The 22806-nt window shown below is 46.1% G+C and overlaps 1 pseudogene; it reads right to left on the reverse strand.

The window, feature by feature from the left end:
• LOC141264683 (elongin-A pseudogene) overlaps positions 1-9976 on the reverse strand; it is a 69468-nt pseudogene extending 59492 nt beyond the window's left edge.
• Between the last annotated feature and the right edge of the window lie 12830 nt (positions 9977-22806).

Raw genomic sequence — 22806 nt, forward strand, 5'->3', positions numbered from 1 at the left:
ACTATGAGCCATATACACATTTGTCTCATGGCTTTAACTTATAAAAGAAGCTGCCATAAAGTACCAAGTCCATCATTCGAGAGACCCCAATGGTTCCCAACAATCCCCGTTGAATTGCAAGAATGGCCTGTGAGGGTTTTGTGATGTTTTCTATAATTTTGATTGAAAAACTGCAGCATATCAAAAGTCCAAAAATGTACAATCAATCCAACACTTTATGTTAAAATCTGACTATTTAAGTTAAAAAAGTGTGTTAAAAGTTAAAGAGGTTCTCCAAGAAATGTGCTAAAATAAATAAATAAAATAAATAATACACATTTAAATATTAATATTTTTTCTAAATACTGTGAGGTAGAGATATTGATCATGATGAGGGGCACTCACTTCACCTGGTCAATTAAAGTACACAAGCAATGTTTTCCAGTAAACTAAAGCCCAGTAGTTTATTACTCATCATAAACTGCTTATAACATAGTCCATCTCAGTGGCTAGCAGGAATGTTACACATGTAATATCCTAAAGCCTTTCAATGGCACCTGTGCCCGCTTGACTTCAGATACAGTTTTCAGCAAGGTAACAACACTAATGTCCATATCAAGCACCGTCTTTTACCTTTGCCGGGTCTAGCTGCTTCTATCAGCTCTGTTCTGCCAAAGCTGTGGTTTAAGGCTCACCAGACATGGCCTCCAGGCCTCATGCCTTCCAGGGCTAATGGTGTCCCAGATGGTGTCTTGCCTCCCTGTGTTTCAAAACCACCCGATATATATCTCCTCTGTGCGCACAGGACCTGTGATGATGTCACAGTCATTTGATCAGTCACCTGAAGGGGAGGTACGTGATCAGCCAGAACACACCCCCTCAGACATTTTGGCAATGCAGCAAGCCACTGCATTACATATCCTCCCCCTCTTGTTCAAGCCCATGGTATTGAACACATGATATACACAATCATATTATAACCCACAGTTCACACAGAGTCCATGTACTTGACGTTTGCGCTGCTCAGCCCCTAGAACATTAGTCATCAACATGAGCCCATTCCTTAGGGACCTACTATCTGTCATTGTCACTAACTTTGTCAAGTCACATTTCCGAGTTGTAACCTTGTCAGACCTCCCTCGCTCCCAGCGGTAAATACAGCAGTGCGACTCACTTTCCCTTGTATCTAAGGTCAGGTCCGACTCCGTACTCTCTCCTACTCTATTGGTTCATTTGTATCGGCCTCTCACACCTGAGTTACTGAAGGACTCACTACCTCTAAACTCACGCACACTATTCTCAGGACAAAGTGAAAGGTCTCTAACTTCTGCTGTAGCCATTCTATTATTTGGAGGGCCCTTTCTCTGTCTGGTCTCACAATTTATAGATGGCTGCCATCTACTGCTGCTCAGGCGACGCTGTCTTTCCATTCGCAGTCTGGCGAGATTCAACTGTTCTTCCTCTTCCAGGTAGGTCACTCGGTACTCCATCAGCATTCGTATATATGCAAGATTTTCTTCCGTTCCTACAGCTGAGGATGACAACATGGCGTTTCCATCTGGCATCCAGTCCTAATGATCATGTGGACGGTTACGCTCACGCCCGGACTTACTGGCGTGAGCGTGATTAGGGATCCCACTCTACCCTGAACCGAGGAGTGCCTGGAGGGGCGTAACTAAGTATCAACCCGATCCTACCAAGGTTGCACGGCAGCTTAGTCGACTCCGTGGACCAAGGAGTAACTGAGCAGAGGGACCAGGTGCGACTCCAGGTCAGAACCCGATCACAGTTGTTGACCCACACCGGGGAATGCAGGAACAGGCAGGTTAGACTGGCGTACAGGCAGGTGGGTATTAGCAAGTAAGGCTGGTATGCAGACAGGTGGGCACTGGCAAGCATGGCTGGTATGCAGACAGGTGGGCACTGGCAAGCACGGCTTGTATGCAGACAGGGAGATACTGGCAAGCACGGCTGGAGTGCAGACAGGGAGATACTGGCAAGCATGGCTGGAGTGCAGACAGGGAGTTACTAGCAGGTTGGAGCGCAGGCTGGATAGGGTCCAGTACAGATTGGGAGACAGGTACAGAGCCGCAGATGCGGTAGACAAGCAGAGTAAAGTGAAACCGCCGGAGCGGAGGACAAGGCAGAGCAGAGAGGAAGTGTTGGTGCGGTGAACAAGCAGAGCGGAGCGAAAACCGCAGGTGCGGTGGGCAAGGCAGAGCAGAGTGGAAGCGCTGGAGCGGTGGACAAGGCAGAGCAGAGAGAAACCACCGGAGCGGTGGGTAAGTCAGAGCAGAGAGAAACCGCCGGAGCGGTGGGTTAGGCAGGGCAGAGAGAAACTGCCGGAGTGGTGGGCAAGTCAGAGCAGAAAGAAACTGCCGGAGCGGTGGGCAAGACAGAGCCGAGCGGAACCGCCAGAGCGGTGGGAAAGTCAAAGCAGAGAGAAACCGCCGGAGCGGTGGACAAGACAGAGCGGAGCGAAACCGTAGATGCGGTGGACAAGGCAGAGCAGAACAGGGCTGAAGGTGCAGGCAGAGAGGACAGGGCTCTGTTCACATGGAACAGACTGGAAAATGCAGAAAGATGGCTAGAACACAGGAGGTGGATACGGAAGAAGGGAAAAGGGACAAGCAGAACCAGATACACACAAGGTACTTACCATGAAGTAGCGAGTGAACACAAAACTCACAAACAGAAGTACAGAGACAACGAGTTGGAGTTAGGTGCAGATTCAGATACTGCAGGAAAAGGGAAGGTATGGACATAGAGTAAAACAGGTAACAGACTAGGATACAGTTCAGACAGGAACTGCTACTGCAATGAGATACAGGAATGAGCCTGGGTATTCAGCCCCAAGAGAGGCAGAACAGACTGGAAGTAAGAGATAACAGGCCTGGGTATACAACCTACAGACATGGCAGAAATGGACAAGGAGTCACAGATAGCAGGTCTGGGTATGCAGCCCCCAGAGATGGCAGAAACAGACAAGAAGCAGAGCTGGACCTGGCAGCTTCAGAGTCAAGGAGCACACTGAATGTTAGTGTTGCTCAGGCCCCTCCTATTGGGTGAAGGGGGTTTAAATATCCAGTGACTCACAGCAATAGGCTGGAGACGCATTAGGGGTGTGCCCAGAGCAGCTAGAAGAAACAGGAAGTAACCGGGCCGCCGCCCTAAGCAGTCAGTCAAGAGACATGCACACAGCATGAACTGGAGCAAGATTTGTAGGCTGAACTTACAGGTAAGATTGCGGTCTTGCATAGTGGGAGGTGGTGCTCTATGCAAGAACGCCGCCAGGGATGTTACATGGACTGCTTACATTCATCACACCAGACTTCTTTACCATCATTTGCATGGCTTGGCCATTTCTCCCAATGAGATTTCTTACCAGAGCATGAGGCACCCAGATCACTTCTTCCCGCAGACTTTGAACTTTTCTCATAAGCTCCAGTTCTCTAATGGCTTGTTCCAACTTCAACCGGACAATTTGCTTTGTGCTAACACATCGCCGGTGCATGTCACTTAGGACAGCCACACTCTTCACTGTGACTGCGGTTGTGGACAGGACCACAAGCTGTTTAGCTTTTGAGGTCGAGTACACCTTACAGGCTCCCACGGCCTTCTTAAACTCTTCATGCACTGACTCTCTGGTGCATTCTCAAATCTTCGGGTACATCTATGAGGCACTTGTACCGAGAAGTTTCTGTCTCACCAGTGGTCTACAAACGATCATCTGGCTCAGGTTTCAGGGACAACTGACTGTCAGCTTCTTCACCCTGTATGCTTCCCCTGAGCTGACTCCCAGCTATGAGCTCAAGAATTCTCCTCTTGACTTCTTCCATCCCATACTGATCTTCTTTTAACACTTCCTCAGCTCTCCTCAGGTCCACCTTCTCATGGTATAAAGGATTAAGAGCAACTTGTTTGCCCTTTTCCTTCTCCAAGTCGGCCTCGTTCACTGATTGGTACTTTGCCAGGCGACCTTTGAGCTCGAAAACTTCTTACTCTAGCTCAGCTACTTACCTCTCAGCGGCCCATCTCTGAAGCTCTTCCTGCTTCAACTGCTCCTTTATCAGCAGAATTCTCTCAGCCGTCTGTGTCTCCAATGCACCCACTCGGCTCTTGACAGCCAGTCTCTCAAGCTTCTCTTGCTTCAAATGGGCTTGTAGCGTCTCCTTGAGCTCCTTGATCTCGGCTCTTACATCCACCAAATCATTCAAGCTCGCACTATTCGAGGTGGTATTTGCTTCATACCTCCCTTCTCCAGTGGCAAACTCCTGACCCTGGTCTGTGGCTTCTCTGATAGACTCCTCCATCTTTTTCCACTCAGCTTCCATCCTGCCGATTCTATCCTTAAGGCACGTCTCTGCCCTCTGGAGATCATCACAGAACGTCTGTAGCTCCTTCACCTGAGCTTTCAGTCCTAGGATCTTTCTGAGGAGATCATCATTTTCAGCATGGGGGTCCTGTAGAGTAGTCTCAATCACTTGGCGCATGTGCTCTGCATCCGCCTTATCATCCTCTTGTTTTTTCTTAACCTTGAGGAGATCCTCATAGTCTCTCTTGGTTTGTTGCAGTACTCTATTGAATTTTTCACACATCTTTTCTGCCTCACGGTAGTGACCAGACACTTTATCTTTAAATGCCCCTTTCAGGGCAGATAGCTCCCGGTTTTGCTGGTACAGAGAGTCCCCCAGCCGCTCATTCTCCTGCATTAGAGGCTTCACTTGGTCTTGGAATTGCTGCAGCTCCCTCATGTGTTCATCATACTCCTTCTTGGATTCACACAGATTCTGGTTGAATTGCTTGCGCAGTTGTTCTAGGTCTTGATTAGTGTTGAGCCACCCCCGTAGTGTTCGGGTTCGGTTCGGTTCGTCGAACACCGGGATGTTCGAGGAACTGTTCGTCGAACTGTTCGTCGAACACCTTAGAACACCGTCGAACACCGTTAAAACCAATGGCAGGCAAACAAAAACACATAGGAACACATAGAAAACACCTTCAAAGGTGTCCAAAAGCTGACAAACTGCTCAGAAGACGCTTTCTTTAAAAAAGCCGGCCGGCAATTCAGCAGCGGCATACACCGGTACCCGACAATTTAGACATGAAGGAATAGAGCATCACACATAGATTAGATAGATAGAAACATGTCAGTCACATATATATGAAGTACAGTGACAGTGTTGCTTACTGTACTTGTCATTTAGTGTAAAGGATTTATTAAAAAATATAATAGTGTTTTCGTGCACCGTCTCTTTAAAAAGGCCGGCCGGCAATTCAGCATCTGTACCCGACAATTTATAACAGACAGAATAGAGCTTCACACATAGATTAGATAGACAGAAACATGTCAGTCACATATATATGAAGTACTGTGACAGTGTTGCTTACTGTACTTGTCATTTACTGCAAAGGATTTATAAAAAAAAATAATAGTGTTTTCATGCACCGTCTCTTTAAAAAAGCCAGCTGGCAATTCAGCATCTGTATCCGACAATTTAGAATAGAAGGAATAGAGAATCACACATAGATTAGATAGATAGAAACATGTCAGCCACATATATATGAAGTACTGTGACAGTGTTGCTTACTGTACTTGTCATTTAGTGTAAAGGATTTATTAAAAAATATAATAGTGTTTTTGTGCACCGTCTCTTTAAAAAAGCCGGCCGGCAATTCAGCAGCGGTACCCGACAATTTATAACAGACAGAATAGAGCTTCACACATAGATTAGATAGATAGAAACATGTCAGTCACATATATATGAAGTACTGTGACAGTGTTGCTTACTGTACTTGTCATTTACTGCAAAGGATTTATTAAAAAAAATAATAGTGTTTTCATGCACCGTCTCTTTAAAAAAGCCGGCCGGCAATTCAGCATCTGTACCCGACAATTTATAACAGACAGAATAGAGCTTCACACATAGATTATATAGATAGAAACATGTCAGTCACATATATAATAAGTACAGTGACAGTGTTGGTTACTGTACTTGTCACTTAGTATTAAAATAAAGGATTTATTATTAAAAAAAATTGGCGTGGGGTTCCCCGTAATTTTAGTCTCTAGCGGAGGTTAAGCAGACAGCTGGGGCAGATGTTTGAAGCCTGGGAAGGGGGTAATACCCACGGAGCTTCCCAGGCTACTAATATCAGCCCCCAGCTGAATACCTAGCCTTTACTAGCTATTAAAATGGAGGACCCCCCAAAAAAATGACGTGGGGTCCCCCCTAATTTAATAGCTAGCAAAGGCTAGGCAGACAGCTGGGGGCTGATATTAATAGCCCAGGAAGGGAGCCATGAATATTGGCCCCCTCCCAGGCTAGAAACACCAGCCGTCAGCCGCCCCAGAAATGGCGCATCCATAGGATGAGCCAATTCTGGCACTTAGCCTCGCTCATCCAGGGCCCTGGTGCGGTGGCTCACTGGGTAATAAAGGGGTTAAGGCCAGCTTGGCATTATCAGCTGGCCCTAAGCCCGAAATTCATGGGGTCACGCCAATATTAGACATGACCACCATGAATTTCTAGTAAAGTATTTAAAAAAACACAACACCCAGAATAAAGTCCTTTAATTGAAATAAACACACAATTCTTTATTGTTCTAAATTAAACCATACTTACCGTCACGCCCATTCCAGCTGAAGCCAACGATCTCCTGCAATAAAAGTAAAATAATTAAGCAACCTCATCCTTACCTTTCCATGGTTCCCACGACAGCTTCAGCTCTGCTACATCGAGATGACAGGCTGGACCGCAGCAGAATGCTGCCTTTCAGCCTGTCATCCCGCGGACACTCAGAAGCACAGGCATGCTTGCGCTCCTCAGTGTCTCGCTGTGACGGCTTAAAGATGAGCCGAGGTCATGTCCAATGAACTCGGCGCACCTCATGCACGTCACTGACAGCGTGGGAGAATTCTCCTGCACTCAGCACTTCAGCGTGAAAATTCTCCCACGCTGTCAGCGACGTACATGAGGTCAGCTGAGTTCATTGGACATGAATGAGCTCACCTCATGCACGTCACTGACAGCGTGGGAAAATTCTCACGCTGAAGCGCTGAGTGCAGGAGAATTTTCCCACGCTGTCAGTGACGTGCATGAGGTGAGCTCATTCATGTCCAATGATCTCAGCTCACCTCATGCACGTCACTGACAGCGTGGGAAAATTCTCCTGCACTCAGCGCTACAGCGTGAGAATTCTCCCATTCTGTCAGTGACGTGCATGAGGTGAGCTCATTCATGTCCAATGAACTCAGCTGACCTCATGCACGTCACTGACAGCGTGGGAGAATTCTCACGCTGAAGTGCTGAGTGCAGGAGAATTCTCCCACGCTGTCAGTGACGTGCATGAGGTGCGCCGAGTTCATTGGACATGAACTCGTCTCATCTTTATGCCGTCACAGCCAGACACTGCAGAGCGCAAGCATGCCTGCACTTCTCAGTGTCTGCGGGATGACCGGCTGGATGGCAGCGTTCTGCTGCAGTCCAGCCTGTTATCTCGATGTAGCAGAGCTGAAGCTGTCGTGGGAACCATGGAAAGGTAAGGATGAGGTTGCTTTATTATTTTTCTTTTATTGCAGGAGATCGTTGGCTTCAGCTGGAATGGGCGTGACGGTAAGTATGGTTTAATTTAGAACAATAAAGAATTGTGTCTTTATTTCAATTAAAGGACTTTATTCTGGGTGTTTGTGTTTTTTTTTTAACTTTGACTATGGAGTTAGTAATGGGGGTGTCTTATAGACGCCTCTCCATTACTAACCTGGGCTTGATGTCAGCTGGCATTATAAGCTGACATCAACCCCAACCCTATTACCCCCTGCCACCGCACCAGGGCAGCGTGGAAGAGCGAGGCTAAGTGCCAGAATTGGCGCATCCTATGGATGCGCCATTTCTTGGGCGGCTGACGGCTGGTGTTTCTAGCCTGGGAGGGGGCCAATATTCATGGCTCCCTTCCTGGGCTATTAATATCAGCCCCCAGCTGTCTGCCTAGCCTTTGCTAGCTATTAAATTAGGGGGGACCCCACGTCATTTTTTTGGGGGGGTCCTCCATTTTAATAGCTAGTAAAGGCTAGGTATTCAGCTGGGGGCTGATATTAGTAGCCTGGGAAGCTCCGTGGGTATTACCCCCTTCCCAGTCTTCAAACATCTGCCCCAGCTGTCTGCTTAACCTCCGCTAGAGACTAAAATTACGGGGAACCCCACGCCAATTTTTTTTAATAAGAAATCCTTTATTTTAATACTAAATGACAAGTACAGTAACCAACACTGTCACTGTACTTATTATATATGTGACTGACATGTTTCTATCTATCTAATCTATGTGTGAAGCTCTATTCTGTCTGTTATAAATTGTCGGGTACAGATGCTGAATTGCCGGCCGGCTTTTTTAAAGAGACAGTGCATGAAAACACTATTATTTTTTTTAATAAATCCTTTGCAGTAAATGACAAGTACAGTAAGCAACACTGTCACAGTACTTCATATATATGTGACTGACATGTTTCTATCTACCTAATCTATGTGTGATTCTCTATTCTTTCTGTTATAAATTGTCGGGTACAGATGCTGAATTGCCGGCCGGCTTTTTTAAAGAGACGGTGCATGAAAACACTATTATTTTTTTTGATAAATCCTTTACACTAAATGACAAGTACAGTAAGCAACACTGTCACTGTACTTCGTATATATGTGACTGACATGTTTCTATCTATCTAATCTATGTGTGAAGCTCTATTCTGTCTGTTATAAATTGTCGGGTACAGATGCTGAATTGCCGGCCGGCTTTTTTAAAGAGACGGTGCATGAAAACACTATTATTTTTTTTGATAAATCCTTTACACTAAATGACAAGTACAGTAAGCAACACTGTCACTGTACTTATTATATATGTGACTGACATGTTTCTATCTATCTAATCTATGTGTGAAGCTCTATTCTTTCGGTTCTAAATTGTCGGTACTGGTGTATGCCGCTGCTGAATTGCCGGCTTTTCATGTTTCACTGTGAGCACTGTTCCCATCGATTTGGGCAATCACTGTAATGCCACAACCACCATGGCTGTGGCATTACAGTGAGTGGCAGACAATCCCTGCATGATTGGTGCTCTAAATATCGCCAGACATGCAGGACACGCTTTTGGTGCACGAACAGTTATCGAACATAACCTCGAACAGCCGAATTTTTTGCAAATCGTTCGGGTTAGTCGAACAACTCGAACACCACCCAAAACAGCTCGAATTTGAGATTGGCGAACAGTTCTAGTCGAACACCGCTCATCTCTAGTCTTGATCGCGTCCTGAAACTTCATCCTTCAGTGCCCCTTTTAAGGCAGATAGCTCCCTATCCCTCTGATGTAGACCCTCATCCAGCCTTTGCTTCTCCTGCATCAGCTGCTTCACCTGCTCCTGAAATCTCTGCACTTCCTTTCTTGTGACCTCTGCTTCCTCAGCATCCACAGAGCCTTTCTTCACTTAGTTCATCTCTGACTGCACCAGGGAGAAATCGTTCAGCTCATCTTCAGACTCTTCTTTCTCAAGCTTCAGCTGTAAAACCTCTTCCTTGGTTTTGCGGAGGTCCTCTTTATTTTTCTGGAACATTTCCTTCCATTGGTTGATTTCCTCGCTGCTTTCCTCCAGTTCTCGCTGCAGGTTCCTCACAACCTGGTTTATTTTCTGCCGTTCAGACTCCTGGGACACGTTCTCCATGTTTTTCCTCAGTTGCTGCACGTCACTCTGAAACTGCTGACTGACACGCTCCAGCTCTTCCTCCTGGTCTTTTTTGTTGTCTAAAGGAGGATCCACACTCAGAATCAAGGCACATAGGATTGCATTTTCTTTATTTACCCATTCAGCAAAGGCTACAGAAGCAACTTTTTTGTGGCCCTTGTGCCTTCGATGACGAGAGTGCGACTTTCTCACCTCATTTAATTCCTCCTGACTGAACTCTCTTTCTACTTTCGTAGTGTTACTGTCAACTGTGGGGTCTGAGTGACTTCCCATGGTGTTGTGGACCAACAAGTCACCTCCCACTTTGATGTCAACCCCTTCTACTGGAGCTACCCAGTTTTCAATGGTTGAATTGTCATTTTTAGGCGGTACCCACACACGACCAGTAACCAATTCTGGTTTTGTATGCTCCACCCCCTTTTGAGACTCCACCCCCTTTTGGACAACTGCACCTGTAGAGGGTACTTTAAAAAAAAAACCTGCAATAGTCTTAGGACCCAGTTCCCAACATATCTTTCTACCTCCCTGGGCACTCTGGGACAATGCTAGCGCCACAGGAGAACTAAAGGAACGGTCCGCTGCCGCCATTCTGTAACGTGCCAACTGCTCCTGCCGTTCCTGCACCATGTCCAGTTGTCATTTTTCAAATGCCTGCTGCTGCGATTTTAACATGCACTTTAATTGCTCAATAGCTTCAGTCTCATTTTCTGCTCCCTTCACAGCCATCTTTATCAGCTCCTGCATTTCTTCAGAACACTATATTTTGCTGAAGAACGTTTGCAGCCGATCATCTAACCACTTCTCCATACCATCTGGGGATACTGCTCCATTCATAGCCATCACGGTACGCTGTTCACACTAGACACTTCACACCGCTCTCCCCGGAAAAATTTTTGCGGCCCCACCAAGCCACAGCAAACAAGGTTTGAGTGCGATGACAATTTTTGTAACCTTGCGTAATTACAGCCAGATGATTTAATCTTCGTGGCCCCGCCAAGCCACAGCCAGATGCTTGCATCCACGTTCGTCGTCCTGTGCCATTACCCCTTGCAACCAGGCTGCAGTTTCCCGCAATCTCTACGAATTGTGAGGTAGAGATATTGATCATGTTGAGGGGCACTCACTACACCGGGTCAATTAAAGCACACAAGCAATGTTTTCCAGTAAACTAAAGTCCAGCAGTTTATTACTCATCATAAACTGCATATAACATAATCCATCTCAGTGGCTTGCAAGAATGTTACACACATAATATCCTAGAGCCTTTCAGTGGCAGCTGTGCCTGCTTGGCTTCAGATAGAGTCTTCAGCAAGGTAACAACACTAATGTCCATATCAAGCACGGTGTTTTACCTTTGACTGGTCTAGCTGCTTCTATCAGTTCTGTTCTGCAATAGCTGTGGTTTAAGGCTCACCAGATGTGGTCTCCAGGCCTCGTGCCTTCCAGGGCTAATGGTGTCCCAGACTAAGGGATCAGGTCTCTTGCCTCCCTGTGTTTCAAAACCACCCGGATATATATCTCGTCAGTACGCACAGGACCTGTGATGATGTCACAGTCATGTGATCAGTCACCTGAAGGGGAGGTATATGGTCAACCAGAACACACCCCCTCAGACATTTTGGAAATGCAGCAAGCCGCTGCATTTCAATACCTTACAAAAAGGTATGCTTTATCTGGTGTACTCTATCATGATTTCAAGATGGCGATGGCAGCTACCATCAATCACAAGCCGACCTAGATTTCAGGCTGCGTGAAGCCTGGGAGAGAGGTCATATCAGAGCAACATCCAGTCAGGCATCTGAAAGGGCAGGGCCACCAAATTCTTAGGGGCCGACCAGCATCTACAGCAGGAGCTACACTGATAGCATTATCAGTGACACTTCCGATGTTTAGACTGCTTCATGTCCAGACATGTTACCATGATGTCACCACAAGTCTTGTACTCTGTGGGAGTCAGATAAGCTGAAGATTAGATGGAGGTAAATTTGTGTGTGAGTCTGCAGTTGCTCTCTGACATCCATCTATTGCATTGTTGCTGCCTCTAGCTATGACCTGGGCACACCCCCAGGTAATAGGTGTGTAAGGAGATGGGTGCCATTTTTTGAAGCCTGCAGTTATGTTAGTGGTGACAAGAGATGCTGGGTTGAGGCGACTATAGGAGGCAGCGAGAGGTGATCAGCAGTCTGACGTTAGTAGAACAATACCTGACTACTGATAACCACTCCTGCAGCTGTCACTGAAATGTTCACAGCACTGCAGGGTAATCATCACGCTACTGTGCTCCAACCACTCACACAACTCTACGATATCAGTGTAATGCCTCCAAAGGAGGCTTACACTGGTATAGCAAACCTATGTATCGAATCTCATCCTGCATGATCTTGTATCGAATCCCATCCTGTGTGGTACCCCACAGAGCCATGTATCTAATCCTATCCTGCGTAATACCTGAGAGCCATGTATGCAATCCCATCCTGAGTGATAACCCAAGAGTCATGTATCTAATCCCATCCTGTGTGACCACCAAGAGCCATGTTTATAATCTCATCCTGCATGATACAACCCAGAACCATGTATGTAATCCCATCATATGTGATACACTACACTGAGCCATTGAGCCCTGTATCTAATTCCAGCATGTGTTACACTCCGGGTATCTAATCACAGCATGTGATACACTCTGCATATCTAACCCCAGCAAACGATTTGGCAAGCAGCACCAAATAACAGAATTAGCTGTGCCAGTATTCTTTGGTGATGCTGTCCACATGTCAGTAACAATTTTCTGTAACTACCAAACTGGATCATTAGTGTGATCCAGGATATTGTTTAATAATTCAAATGCAATTTTTTAATGTAAAATAGACTTTAGTATTAAGTATATACAAGCTATTTATTAAAAATTACATTTAAGTTGACGATCCTATGAAAATGTTTTTCTTACTGACTCTAGTTTGTAAAACTAATTTTATTAGCCATTTTTAGGTAATTCTTAATAAATATAAGGAATTCTGTGCTCAGCACCCTCATCGCCTGGCCAGAGTATAAGTGGTTATAAAGAGCATCCATTTCAGGAGAACCAGTCCTGTATAACACAAACAGCCCAATGATGTGAGTGGACATATGTGTGTGTGTGTCTGTCTGTGTAACATAGTAACGCAGGTTGAATAAAGACCTAGGTCCATCAAGTTCAACCTTTCTCCCCCAATTGTACTCCCTACACTAACACTACACTAATTTACGCACTTACTGGGACTAGACCACACAAATGTATTATTACTATTTTTATTATTGCTGCACTATAACAATTAAAATAAACCTGTTTATATTTTTTTTAATTAGTTTTATATTTTGTATTACTCTTATGATTCTAATAATGGTATTACTAAAATCCCTATGCATAAATCTGTTGATCCAGAAGAAGGCAAAAACCCCAGGACACATTCAGCCAATTTGCGTCACAGGGAAAAATTCCTTCTTGACCCCGAGAAAAGGCGATCAGTCCTAGAACCCTGGATCGAACCTAATTATGATTAATTAGTTATGTAATTACTATTACCATATTAAATGTACTACTATAGATGTAACATTTTGTCTAATTTAACTGTAACTCACAATGTTACCTGTATCGAGGAAATCATCCAGCCCTTTTTTGAAAGCTGTTATAGTGTCGGCCATTACTACCTCTTGTGGTAGGGCATTCCACAGTCCAACTGCTCTGACGGTAAAGAACCCGTTCCTGCTTAGGTGCCGGAATCGCCTTTCTTCCACCTGTAATGAGTGCCCCCTGGTCTTTAGTATGGTCTTTGGAAGGAATAAGTCATGTGCTAGTCCTTTGTACTGACCATACATATATTTATTTATACATGTAAATGAGATCCCCTCTGAGGTGTCGTTTTTCTAAGCTAAACAAGCTCAACTTTTTCAGCCTCTCATCATATGAGAGGTCTTCCATCCCTTGTAATAATCTAGTTGCCCACCTTTGAACTGAATCTAACTTCTTTAGCTTGCAAAAAAGAAGACTGAGAGGAGACTTAATAGCTGTCTACAAATATGTCAAGGGCTGTCACATTGTAGAAGGATCATCTTTATTCTCATTTGCACAAGGAAAGACTAGAAGCAATGGGATGAAACTAAATGGGAGGAGACACAGATTAGATATTAGAAAAAACTTTTTGACAGTTAGGGTGATTAATAAGTGGAACAGGCTGCCACGAGAGGTGGTGAGTTCCCCTTCAATTGACGTCTTCAAACAGAGGCTGGACAGACATCTGTCTGAGATGATCTAGTGAATCCTGCTTTGAGCAGGGGGTTGGACCAGATGACCCAGGAGGTCCCTTCCAACTCTACCATTCTATGATTCTATGATTCTATGATTCTTTATATCTTTTTTAAAATGTGGAGCACAAACTTAATCCCATATTCCAGATGTGGCCTCACCAGTGATTTATAAAGAGGTAACAATACCTTGGGATCACGGGATTTTATTTCTCTTTTTATACATCCTAAAATCTTGTTTGCTTTTGTGGCTGCTGCTTGACATTGAGTACTGCTGCTCAGCTTACTTGTAACCAGAATACCCAAGTCCTTCTCCTGTTCTGTAGTCTCGAGTATACTCCCATTTAATGTATATGTAGCAATAGGATTACTCTGTCCAAGTGCATTACTCTACATTTATCTCCATTAAACCTGATCTGCCAAGTTTTTGCCCATTCAGTCATCTTATCCAGATCGTTCATCAATATCATAATGTTAAGATCAGATTTTAATATCCTACATAGCTTGGTATCGTCAGCAAAAACTGACACTTTACTCTCAATTTCATCCCTAAGGTCATTAATAAAGAGGTTGAAAAGAATCAGTCCTAGCACAGATGCCTGTGGCATCCTACTGCTGACTATGTCCCATTTAGAGAATGTACCATTTATGATGACTCTCTGTTTCCTATCATGAAGTCAATTCCTTACCCATCTACATATAGTTCCTTCAAGTCCATTCTTCTGTAACTTCAGTATAAGTCTGTGTGTGTATATGTGTGTGTTCTTGAGCATAGAATATGTGGGCTCTCTGGTGATATATACTAATGAAGACACTAGAATGCATGGGCTTAGTGCATACACATAAGTCCCTATGTATGTATGTCATCTGTGTATATGTGTCTGTATGTGTCACGAGTGTGTCAGGTGTAATAGACAGTCACTCTGGATTTAGCTGTAGAAGGTCACTGCGCTTGGCATTGCAGACATCTTCTTAATCCTTCTTCCTTTAAGACCCAGCTTCGACCTCCCTCCTGCTGCTGATTGACACACCTTTGCATGGGAGTTAAAAACCCTCAGTTTGCTCCAAGCAATCACCGGTAATACTTATATGTACAGGCTTGGAGCACTAGCAGTCGGCTAGCGTCTTCTCTGGTGCCCTTGGAGGACAGTTGCTGTTACTCCTCTGGGGTCAGCTCAACCTAAGTTAATCCCATTTGTTTGTCTACTTGTTGTCTTTAGTATGTAGTGGGGTCTGACCAGTGGTCACCTCTCCCCCTCCCTATCTAGGGCCAAGCTCTAGGGCCATCCAGGATTTAGGGTCCTGCTCAGCGATAGGTGTGGAACATATATAGTGATAGTAGGGTGCATATTAGATCTGGTTTGGGGTCTCCACTCCCCCTTTCCCTAGTGTTTGGGCTTCCTCCCCATCTTCCCTTTGTGTTGCACTTAGTCTTTCCCACACATTGCTTGAGAGTACGTTTGCATGTGCTCCATGTATACATGTGTCTGTCTGTATGTACATGTGCATCTCACTAAATTAGAATATCGTCAAAAAGTTAATTTATTTCAGTTCTTCAATACATAAAGTTAAACTCATATATTATATAGAGTCATTACAAACAGAGTGATCTATTTCAAGTGTTTATTTCTGTTAATGTTGATGATTATGGCAAACAGCCAATGAAAACACAAAAGTCATTATCTCAGCAAATTAAAATAATTAACAAAAACCACACCTGCAAAGGCTCCCTAAGCATTTAAAAAGGTTCCTTAGTCTGTTTCAGTAGGCTCCACAATCATGGGGAAGACTGCTGACTTGACTGATGACCAGAAGGCAGTCATTGACACACTCCACAAAGGTCCCAGAGTTCCAATTTTCATTTGGAAATCAAGGTCCCAGAAAGTGGAGGAAGAGTGGATGGGCACACAATCCAAGCTGCTTGAGGTCTAGTGTAAAGTTTCCACAATCAGTGATGGTTTGGGGAGCTATGTTATCTGCTGGTGTAGATCCACTGTGTTTTATCAAAACCAAAGTCAGCGCAGTCGTCTACCAGGAAATTTTAGAGCACTTCATGCATCCCTCTGCTTTTTGGAGATGGAAATTTCATTCTCCAGCAGGACTTGGCACCTGTCCACACTGCCAAAAGTATCAATACCTGGTTTAAAAACAACAGCATCACTGTGCTGGATTTGCCAGCAAACTCGCCTGACCTTAACCCCACAGAGAATCTATGGGGTATTGTCAAGAGGAAGATGAGAGACACCAGATCCAAAAATGCAGATGAGCTGAAGGCAGCTAGCAAAGCAACCTGGACTTCTATAACACCTCAGCAGTGCCGCAGGCTGATCGCCTTCATGCCACGCCGCATTGATGCAGTAATTGATGCAAGTATTAAGTGCATTTATTGAACATACATTTCAGTAGGCCAACATTTCGGATTTTAAAAACATTTTTCAAGCTGTTGCTATAAAGTATTCTAATTTACTGAGATAATGACTTTTGTGTTTTCATTGGCTGTAAACCATAATCATCAATATTAACAGAAATAAAACATTTAAATAGATCACTCTGTTTGTAATAACCCTATATAATATAGGAGTTTCACTCCTTTTTGATGATATTCTAATTTAGTGTGATGCACCTGTATGTGCTTTGTGTATATATGTGTGTGTGTGTGTGTGTGCTGTGTATTCATGTATCTATATACAGTATACGCTGTGTGTAATCATGTATTTGCATGTATGTGCTCTTTATATACATGTTTCTATATGAAGGTGCTCTGTATGTATATATATATATATATATATATATATGTCTATGTGTATATTTATGTATATTTGTGCTCTGTACATGCATGTGTCTGCACGTATGTGTTCTGTATACACATATATGTGAATATGAGCTTGACTTATGTATTTATGCATGTGTGCTATGTGTGTACATACATATGTGTGTGTAACATACAATGCTTGTGTGGCGCCCCTGAGGGTTCAGTCGCCACAGAGGTACTGCACCTCACCCAGAGGTGTGGTGTCTCCCTTCTCTCAGATAGGATGGGAGTGCTGCACAGAACCCGAAAAAAAAAGCATCCAACACTACACTACTCCAGGCCGGCTGGAGGGGCAAGACGCAATGTATGTTCCTGCTGAGCCCTGACCCTGGCTGGAGTGGGGGTACACAAAGGTAGGGGGAACCAGTAGTGGGTGTGGGTGGAGGAAGTAGTTAGAGGGAGCACTTTAGTAGGAGTAAAAATACGGAAGCAATCTTAGGGTGGCAGTTCAGTAGTGATGTGAGATCTAGGGAGCTGTTCAGGAGAACAGCTCGGGACTGTTCGGAGGAACAGTCCGGAAGCAGAGTCTCATTAGGAGATCTGCTCCGCAGTTAGGGCCAAGTGTGAAGGGTCCGGAGGGGAGTAGGGAGTAGGTTCCGTTATACAGAAAGGATCCCAGGGGGTACGGCGCGTGCAGGACGGCACCCGTATGCCCCGCATCTGTCAGAAGACAGAGGAATTGCTGCGGCATTCTAATCCCCCAGGAGGGTCAAGTAGGTCCCGGATCCGACATACAGGAAGGACTCTAGAGCACCCGAGCGAGATTGAGAGTGGGCAGCGCAGAGCAGGATGAAGAAGAACCAGAGTAAAGATGGTCAAAATAGGAACACAAGAAAGTGGGGTTCTGCCAGGTACTTCCAAGTTGCCTGAGGAAGGATTGAACCTCTGCCCGGTGAGTGCAGCGCCATGTGGGAGGCCTTTACCTGCACCATGCACCTGTGAAGTGTCTAAAGAATTGTGAGAAAAATCTTGGATGACTGCACCGCACTGCCTCCGTCCATTCTTTCAGCGGCACCATTGTTCCCCCTGCACTACAGAGTCCAGCGCAACCACCACTCTATCTTTCACTGCCCTGAGGCCTGCTCCACCTCTAGGAAGCTGTCCCATCACTTGCTGCCCTAACATCTGCCTCAGAGGACTGCTGCACCAGACACCACAGGTGGCGTCTCAAATAATCCCAAAAACCCCATATAATAGAAGTTCCCCTTTTCACTGACCGACCCTGGGTCACGGACCGGGCCAGCCACCGTGATATCCCCCCCGGCAACCAGAGGCCCAGCTGCCGAATACCCCACGGCCGTGGGGGCGCGTCCTGTTTCGGCGTCACGAACAGGATGCGTGACCAGCCCGTACCGGCGGGTGAAGTGTGCCTAAAGTATTGTGAAATGTTACTGAATGTGGCGCTCGCCCCAGAAGAATGGGCGCCATTATGTGCGTGATCAAAGACAACAATATGGAACCTCCCATCGTGGGCCGGGTCCCGGAATGGCACCAAAAGCATACCCTGCCCCTTGCAACAGTGACTGTCCGCATAGATGTGTCCATCAAGGCAGGAAGGCCGTCACAGGGAGTGACTGACAGCAAATCGCCATGGGACCGCCCTCAAAAGAAGAGAGGAGGCGGAGAGAAAGAATGGGGACAGGGTGTGGTCTCGACTCATCTGGCCAGACCGCACCCGGTAGCCAGGATGGAAGGAAGCAAGAGTCCTGCCTCCACCTCTGGCCTGCCGCAGCATCCCCTCACCCCCCTCACTATTGAGGGAGAAGTGGGAAAGTTGTCCACGGAGGACGTGGAGTTCCTCGAGAGCGAGGTTCTCGAGCTGGGCCAGCAGGTGGAACAAGCCCAGCAGGCAGCGGTCGCAAGATGGAAAAGCGAGCTGCTGGAAAAGTTAGTGGCACAATGGAAAGTGACCCCGGATGCCAGCAGCCGCACACCAGCCCCGGCGGAGCCTGCGGAGAACCAGGAGGCCATGTGGAGTACAGGAGCAGGTAGGAGAGAATCCCTAGTCCCGGGCGCCGACCTGCTCCTGGGCCTCTTCCCCCAGCCCTTGCCATACGCTACTGTACCCTGGCTGGATCAGCCATACAGCCCGGAACCTCCACCCCCAGGTGCTGAAACAGAGGGCCCCCCGTATAATGCCCCCCCGGAACCTCTAATACTGGGTGCTAAAGCTGCAGGCCCACTGCTGGAAGCCCTCCCGCCACCTCCGCCTCCGGCACCGGAGTGGATCTACGGCGCGGCGGTCTTTGACTGGTCCGCCCGCTTCGAGGATCAGCAGCCATTCCCACTCCTCTCAATACCAGCGCCCCTGGTTGCCTGCCCCGGCGGAGAGGAGTTATGCTGGGACAACCGGGGGGGACCTGATGGGGTTCTCCCAGGAAACCGAGGCCGCCGCCCAGCAGAGGAAAGAGTTCTGCAGGCGGGAGCTCCGGCAATTGGAAAAGGTGCGACGTGCACGGGAAGCATGCAGTAAACGCCTGGAGGCCCGAGATAAGGCCGCCAAGGCACAAGTCCACCAGGTGGATGAAGCCCACCCCAGCCCCCGCGAGGAAGGCCTCATCGTTAAATTCCATTTGAAGGCTGGGTGGGCTTCATCCACAGTCCCGAGTTCAACAGGGACATATTTGTCAACCGGCGGGATGTGGAGCCCGAGCTGGAGGAAGGCCATTCCGACCACAACCTGTATCCAGGAGATCATGTCACGTTCACGTGGCACCATGGAGAACGTGGCTGGTATGCCCTGCATGTGTACCATGTCAACAAGGATGCACCGCTGTAGGAAGTCCCTCGTGACCCGGGTGGGTCAGGGAAAAATGAGGAATACCCCAGGCGGGGTCCCCACTATTAAGCCGGCAAGTGGGACTGAACATTGTTGATCCAGTTAAAAAAAGTTGAATAATGTTTTCTAGAGTGTGTGTTTCTATTAGCCGTAAGGGTATACAGGCTGAGGACTGTGAGCAGCCGGACGTTGACATTGTACATAGTTCAGCACTTCTTAAAGTGCACCCTATTGGTTTTATAATAATGTCCATGACCACAGAACAAAAACCCGTTTGGCGTGGCAGAAGCCATGGTCCAACTCAGGATCGCCTATGCCCTGCAGCCACGCCCAGGGCCTACGTTGAGGGTTTGCGGTCGGGTCCCTCATGCTGCTACCTGTTGCACTTGGAAAAGAAAAATGTTATTTAAAAAAGTTTTTAAAATGTTTCTAAAAATGTAACCTGCAACCTTAAAGTGATGTGCCTCCCATAAAGGGAAGAATGTTTTTATAATCTTATATGCAGATGCATCTTAAAAATTTTGCATGTCATATATCCCTGATTTTGCTTTGTTCCAGCCCGCGGACATGCTGTGTTTTACCGAGGGGGAATGTGGCACCCCTGAGGGTTCAGTCGCCACAGAGGTACTGCACCTCACCCAGAGGTGTGGTGTCTCCCTTCTCTCAGGTAGGATGAGAGTGCTGCACAGAATCCCAAAACACCTGCATCCAACACTACACTACTCCAAGCCGGCTGGAGGGGCAAGACGCAAAATATGTTCCTGCTGAGCCCTGACCCTGGCTTGAGTGGGGGGTACCCAAACGTAGGGGGAACCAGTAGTGGGTGCGGGTGGAGGAAGTAGTTAGAGGGAGCACTTTAGTAGGAGTATAAATAGGGAAGCCATCTTAGGGTGGCAGTTCAGTAGTGGTGTGAGTTCTAGGGAGCTGTTCAGGGGAACAGCTCGGGACTGTTCGGAGGAACAGTCCGGGAGCAGAGACTCATTAGGAGATCTGCTCCGCAGTTAGGGCCAAGTGTGAAGGCCCCGGAGGGGAGTAGGGAGTAGGCTCCGTTATACAGAAAGGATCCCAGGGGGTACAGCGTGTGCAGGACGGCACCCATATGCCCTGCATCTGTCAGAAGACAGAGGGATTGCTGCGGCATTCTAATCCCCCAGGAGGGTCAAGTAGGTCCCGGATACGATGTACAGAAAGGACTCTAGAGCACCCGAGCGGGATTGAGAGTGGGCAGCGCAGAGCAGGAGGGAGAAGGATCAGAGTAAAGACGGTTAAAATAGGAACACGAGAAAGTGGGGTTCTGCCAGGTACTCCCAAGTTGCCTGAGGAAGGATTGAACCTCTGCCCGGTGAACGCAGCGCGACGTGGGAGGCCTTTACCTGCACCGTGCACCTGTGAAGTGTCTAAAGAATTGTGAGCAAAATCTTGGATGACTGCACCGCACTGCCTCCGTCCATTATTTCAGCGGCACCATTGTTCCCCCTGCACTACAATGCCCAGCGCAACCACCACTCTATCTTTCACTGCCCTGTGGCCTGCTCCACCTGAGGGGAGCCGTCCCATCACTTGCTTCCCTAACATCTGCCTCAGAGGACTTCTGCAGCGCTGGTGATCTTCACCAGACACCACAGGTGGCGTCACGAATAATCCCAAAAACCCCATATAATAGAAGTTCCCCTTTTCACTGACCGCCCCTGGGTCACAGACCGGGCCAGCCACCGTGATATCCCCCCCCCGGCAACCAGAGGCCCGGCTGCCGAGTACCCCACGACCCTGGGGGCGCGTCACTTGATTCACATACTCTATGGTTATCATTAAGATTTAAAAAGAGAAAACACAGTAGTTTGACAATAAATGGCTTCACCCTACCAATCATCATCAGTGGAGAAAAAGTTTTTTTGTCATTATTCATATTCTCTGAAACAAGGCCAAGAAAGGAAACATTCTGCCAGGGTATGTAATCTTTTGAGCACAACTGTAACTGTGTGGGGACAGAGACTGACAAGCCTCTGCCTGCATGAGCTTATAGGCCAAGGTTTGTCCATCACTGTAAGCGGACAAAAGAAGCCACTGGAGACCTGCCTGTACTAGTGAACTAGTGAATAACGTGGCTCTGACCCTGGAGGCTATTAAAAGTATGTTTTTCTTTGAAACACCGCAGTATTTTAGAGAAAAACATTTATGGCTGGGATACTACAGTCAGTGGCTGATACATGTTGCCCATGGTTTGGACATGGTTTTTATTTTTCCATCGACATAGCTATGGGAGGGTTTTTTTTGCAAAATGAGTTGTACTTTTGAATAACATAATTCTTTTATCATGTCATGTATTGGAAAGCAGGCAAAATTGCAAAACAAGTGCAATTTCACTATTGCTTTTTTTTATTTATCGTGTTCATATATAGTAAAAATTACCTGATAATATAATTCTCCAGGTCAGTACAATTCTGAACATACCAAATATGCATAGTTTTTTTTTTGTTTAAGTGGCGAAAAAATATTTGTAAGTTTGTAAAGAAAAACATTTTTTGTGTCGCCATTTTCCGAGACTTCTAATATTTTCAGTTTTTGGCCTATGGGCTGTATGAGGGCTTATTTTTTTAGCCCTAAGTTTACATTCTTTTATTTTAATTATATTTTTAAAAATATTTTGTCTTACTTTTCACTATATTTGTTAGTCCCCTAAGGGACTTGAACTTGTGTTCATCCGATTACTTGTACACCAACATCACAGTAATGCTGTATATAGCAAAAATCATGGTCTCCTCTGAACATATGCCAGAAGCTGGTATTTACAGGAGTACCATGACAGGCAAAGGGTTTTCATCAGACCCCCAGCTGTTATAGAAACTTATTGGTGCCCTATGTTAATGTCAGGGGGGCACAGATGGGCGCATGGTATGATGCTTCCTCCTTCTGGCTCGCTGTCAATGCCAATGTAAGATACTGACAGTGGCATTTAACAGGTTAACAGCCTTCGGCATAGCTCTGCTCCATGCATGGCTGTTAAAGGTGAATATCACAGCCATCTTCTGCCCTGAATCTTCATTAAAGTTAGGATGCCAGCATATGACTTAACTGTATGTCATATGTCAGTAAAGGGTTGTACTGAAAAATAGGCTGTTATTTTGGATTTCTTTTTTCTTCATGGAATTCTTTGCATAATTAAAATAACTAGGAAGCATAATTTATTTTTATATTATTTTAGCGGTTTCAAAAATTAGTTTTAGATAGTGTTTT

This window comes from Phyllobates terribilis, unplaced genomic scaffold (genome assembly GCF_046119375.1).
Source record: "Phyllobates terribilis strain yellow unplaced genomic scaffold, ASM4611937v1 Scaffold_4__5_contigs__length_816908805, whole genome shotgun sequence".
In the NCBI taxonomy this organism is placed as follows: domain Eukaryota; kingdom Metazoa; phylum Chordata; class Amphibia; order Anura; family Dendrobatidae; genus Phyllobates; species Phyllobates terribilis.